This window comes from Blastomyces gilchristii (assembly GCF_000003855.2).
Source record: "Blastomyces gilchristii SLH14081 genomic scaffold supercont1.8, whole genome shotgun sequence".
NCBI lineage: Eukaryota > Fungi > Ascomycota > Eurotiomycetes > Onygenales > Ajellomycetaceae > Blastomyces > Blastomyces gilchristii.
Window position 1 is genome coordinate 543,422 of NW_003101675.1, and position 5,851 is coordinate 549,272.

Genomic DNA, 5,851 nt, shown 5'->3' on the forward strand with positions numbered 1-5,851 from the left:
AGGTGCTGAAATTGAACCTGTAGCATACGCAGATGCCGATTGGGCCGGTAGGGATCCAGGATCCTGTTCAACCACCGGTTATATCATCTACATGGCAGGTGGCCCCATTGCATGGCGGAGCTGCCGGCAAACAGAGGTCTTCAAGTCATCAACACAGGCTGAATATATTGCATCCTTCAAGGCCGCATATGAGCTTGTCTGTCTCTGAGAGCTTCTAGAAGACGCTGGATTCATCCCATCCCACCTCAACAATCTGGATGAGAATGATCACTCCATTCCGACAACAGTCAATGGTCTGGCTTATATGATCCATGCCGATAATAAGTCTGCCATAGGGTTATCCTCTTCCAAAGCAATTCCACACCGCTTGAAGCATATAGAGGTCTGTTTTCACATTCTTCAGAATCCCATCTGCAAGAATGAGATATCTATCTGATATATTCCATCTGCCAAGGACGCGGTGGATGAGCTTACTAAATCACTTAGAACATTGAAATATACATGTTGAAAGGAGAATATTAAGATGAGAGAGATAGAAGAATAGAGGGTTAAAAAATGATGATTCTCATGACTGATTTTTCATTGCTACACATTTTCCAGTCATTTTTTATATCTCTACTTGATTTGAAGGTGAATTTTATAAATAGCATTGTGTATAGTTACTCTGGTAAGTGGGGATGTCAGGTCACATAATTTGGCTTACTAATCCTTCTATTATACAACTTTTCATAAGGTAGTGATCTTTCAATCACACAAGCTTTACACCTTTCACAGATAAAAATAGAAGTACTGTAAGAATCTTCAATCTCACTCATTTTATTTACAATATATACTGCATATCTATTTAAAAATAGAGATATGAAAATAGTGTGATCTCTGAGTTATATGAATGATATTAGTGTAGTCTATAGCTTAAAAACAATGAAAGAGAATTTGAAAGTGATTGAAAAAGCAGTAAAGAAAATCTTTATTAGAGCAGATATCAATTAAATTTAATTTAATATAAATAAAACTGAGTTAATTCATTTCATCTCTAGATTCAATGAGAAAGAACTATATCTAACTCTTTTAAATAGAGAGATTAAACCCACTTTAAATATTAAATAATTAGAAGTATGATTAAACTTCAAGTTAAATTTTAAATATTATATTCAACAAAGAACTATCAAGGTAGAAAGACTATTAAATAACATAATCAGACTATTAAATACAGAGAGAGATCTATTCTTCCAGACTATCAGACAGTTATATATAGCCTGTATTATCTCAGTAGGTGATTATGAAGTTCAAGTTTAATGAAATAATCAAGGAAATGACACTGAACTCTTTCAAAGTCTGTAAAACAGAGCTTTGAGAAGAATTCTGAAAGCATTTAAATCATCTTCTATTAAAGTAATGAAAATTAAAGCTTTAATTCTCTCTTCTGCTATTAGATTTTATAAAGATCTGTATGAACTATACTCTGAGAGTTATAAAGATGAGCTTAAATTATATAATCAGAGAAAGAGTCTCTTCTTCACTTTTAGTAATTCACTTCAGAAATAAACTGAATTGAAATAGATTTCTTGATTGAAATGAAAATAAGTCTTTAAAGAAAATGCCTTCTCAACTATACAGACTATACTCACTGATTAAAAATTAATTTTCATCTTTAAATATTGAAAAAGTTAATCATGAGAAGACATCTGTCTGAAGGGAAAAGCTTGAATCTCTTCTAGACTTATACATAAGTGAACTATCTAAAGAGAAAGAATATAAACAGTATTTAAAGAGAATTTCTACAATCAATATAAAAGACTCTATTCTGATTTATTCAGATGACTAAAAAAATGAGAATTTGAATAAATTAGATATAGACATTGCTTATACTAAAGATAATATTAATTTTATCTCAGATTTCTTGAATTTAGACTGTGAATCTGAAGTCTTTGATACTGAACTATTTATAATAGTAAAAGCTTTTAAACTCATTGAAATAAAATCTTATAAAAGAGAAAATAGTTTGAAAGTGATATAAATATTCTCTAATAGTCAAGCTGCTTTAAAAAGACTTAGAAATAGTCAGATTCATAATAATCAAATGAATCTTAAACTGATTTTAAACTCTGTTTTGAAAATTCAAAAGAGAAGAACTTCAAAGCTGATAATTTATTCACACTAGATTTCTGCTTATATGAATATTTATGACAATGAATTGACTAATTCAGTGGTAAAAAAGAGTTTAGAATTAAGCAGATCTATTCAAAAAACAGTGTTCTGATCTTTTATAAAGAGAAAGATAAAAGAATCTTGTTTAGATAAGTGAAATGAAAGCTGATACAAATAAATAAAGAGTATACATTATTCAAGATTTGAAATAAAATTCAAGTAAAAATCTTGTTTAATTAAATATAAAAAGAAAATATTCTCATCTATAATACAGCTGAAACTAGGATATGGCTATTTCAAATCTTCTATACAAAAGTGTGATGATAGATTTAATTCAATAGAATGCTCATTCTGCAATATAAATGCGAATTCTGAGTATATTACAATACACTGTGTATTATACAATAGTCTCAGAGTCAGATTGAAAGAGAGGTATGATTTAAATCAATTAAATATAAGACTCTTATTCTCAACTGAGAGAGAAATTAAATATCTAATAGACTTTCTATCAGAAACTCAAGCAGCTATAAGAAAACAGCTGAATTCAGAAATATCTGAATATGAAGAGGAGAAAATTAATCAGATATAGTCTGTTAAAACAGCTATATACTATCTTTTGATAATTTGTTTTATTACAGTCTCTCTTTACTTTACTTTTTTCTTTCTATTCTTTTCTATCTATCTATTTAATATGTCTATCTTTAAGACTGTGTTCTCTTTTCTTTTGTCATGATATTGTCAAATGATTTTAAAGTATGAGAAGATGTTAAGACACTGTAATTTGTAAACAGTTTTTGTATTCTGAGCTGAAATTTTCTGATTTTGTATATCTGAAATTGGTGAATGTATAATACCTAACTTTACAGATATAGGAAAAACTCTGAGAACTAAAAGTTCTCAGGTAGATGTTATAGTCTCTGACTGTATACATCTATAATTGAAGAATAATAATAATGAGATAGAAGATCTGATGTGATTAAATCTTAAGAATATATACTTCACACACTCATCTCATATACTGAATTATCATTATATTAAATATAAGATGATAGAAGTTCTAGACAGTTATAATTATTATCTTGATACATTACTAGAGATTTATAGTATCTTTCATACAAACTTGCTCTGCTGTGTTAATAGTAACTCATTCTCTCTGCCCTGGTGGCGGAATGGTTAATGCGGCCACCCGGTAGCGCCTTGGCGTGGGAAACCAAGGCGCGTGGGTTCGAAACCTGCAGGGGATGCATTAAATCTGGAACTCAAGCACCTCAGGTTTCTAATAAATACAGAGGTGTACAAATTGCTTCAATGAATTGCTCTATGTTCCTGAGCTGAGAGATTATTATCACATGTATCTAATTGTCACTTCTTTGTATTTTCCTACATTCTTGTCATCTTGGCATGATCACAACACCTGTATTTCCTCCTGTATAATCAATACTTAACCTGTATTTAACATCATACAAGGACTCATTATAAGCTCCGCTTGCATATGAGTATAATAAAAGAATAATAATAATAATAACTCATTCTCTTCTTAACTCACTTCTGACTGACAGTTATCAGAGATTGTAGAAGAAGATAATGAATTTGAGTAAGAGATTAAAGATATTCTCAATAAGAGACTGTAACTGCAGCTGATAATATCTTGTAAAATAAGTCAGTTATAATTATCTAATCTAGACTCTGAGCTCTGTATTATTCAAAACAGTCACTCTTGACTGATAAGAACTACACATAATCTCATCTCTGAAAAGAGAGAGCTAATGTGACAGGCTGTATTCAATTAATTATATAGACTATTTCATTACACTTCATAGATTTCACTAGAAGCTTCAATTCTCAGTTGCTAATTCTCAGCTGAAAAATTCATGGAATTTCTATTCTTCCGTCTTAAAGCTTCACTATGTATACATATAAATATTCATTTCAATCACTGATTCTCACACTTTCTCTTTCTTTTCTTCTCTAATGTTTTTCACTTTGTTATATAAGATCTATAAATATAATACCAATCTATTCAGCGTAGGCCTCTTACAAATGCTAATATATATTTAATCTTCATATTTATGTTTCTATCATAAATACTTCTAGTAGCTATTCATATCTATTATACTAAGCTGTAAATACCTGAACAATCATCTGTAAGTACTTATTCTTATACTTTAAGCTCTGTCAGTCAGTAATTACTCATTATAACTGAAAGAATTAAAAACTTATATACTTTAACTTCTATAAACTCTACTACAGATACTCAGAAGTACTTATCTGAATTATGAATAATCTCTGTAAAAGAAGTCTCAGAGAACTTACTAATTACTTATAAAATATTATTCTTTATATCTGTGATAGAGAAATTCTCTGCACTTATAAATAACTTAATCTCAGTAAAAAACATTCTTAAGTATCTCTTATAAAACTAAGCTATTTTTCTACAAGAAATACTTACTATCTATAAACACTCTTAAATCAAGTCTTTAAATATAATCTTCAGAGAATATCTATAAACTGAAAAGAAACTTTCTTAAGTTACAATTACTTAAGATTATCTATTAAATTATAATCTATAAAAGCTTTTACAAGTTTATGTTTAAAATTAACTTACAAGCTCAGCTATAAGATATAAAAGATGAAGAAGCTGTTATCTATATAATAATAGATCTTTGCTATACTGAAGTCAAGAATTGACTGAATTATTTAGAAAAGTAATTATAAGAGATTTCACTGATCTGTTTTTAAGATCTATTTAAAGAATAAGTTAGAACACTCTGTGAGTTAAATGAAGAATATCTGAACTATAATTACTAATATTGAAAAAAGAGATACGAAATGTGATAAAGACTACTCATAACACTTTATATAATTATAATATGAATTAAAATCTGTGAAAACAGAGTTCTGAAATAAAATCTGAATAGTAATATTTATAAATAAGTTAAATAAAGATATAACATACTCAATCACTTAACGCCCGCGTACACTCAACGCCCGTCCAATCTTTATTTTTTCCTCCATCTTCAACCACTGACAACATGCACCATGAAGCAGTTATACAAGCAGCAATTGATGATTTGAATGCACAATTGATCCCTAATTACACTGAGACTGCTAAAAAATATGGAATCAGTCAATATACATTATCACAGTGATATAGAGGTATTCAAACATTAAGAAAGAAAGCAAGCTCTACCCACTGCAAAAATCTCACAGATTCACAAGAAGAATGGCTTCTTTTTCATATTAATTGATTAACAGATCGCGGTTTCCCTTGTACACCTCAAATCCTTCATAATCTCATTGTTGAGATTCTAAAAGCATCTATTGAAATCAACTGAGTGTCACAATTCTGTCAGCACTATAAGAATGTAATCAAGTCACTCTATCTTTGAAATATCAACCAAAAATGCAAGATTGCAGACAATTCAACATATTTCAAGCATTATTTTGATCTTGTAATAGATTTGTTTCTTCTATTGATTTTTTACTTCTTACTAATTAATTTATAGCTACAGATAAAAATCACTCAATACAACATTGAACCTGTGAATATTTACAACTTTGATGAGAAAGGATTTGTATTGAGACTCATTCACATCCTCAAACATATCATATCAATTACTTCACTCAAATCAGGTCATATAATAGGTGCTAGTCAGAATGACAGTTGAGAATTCATAACACTACTTATCTCAATTTGTGCAGA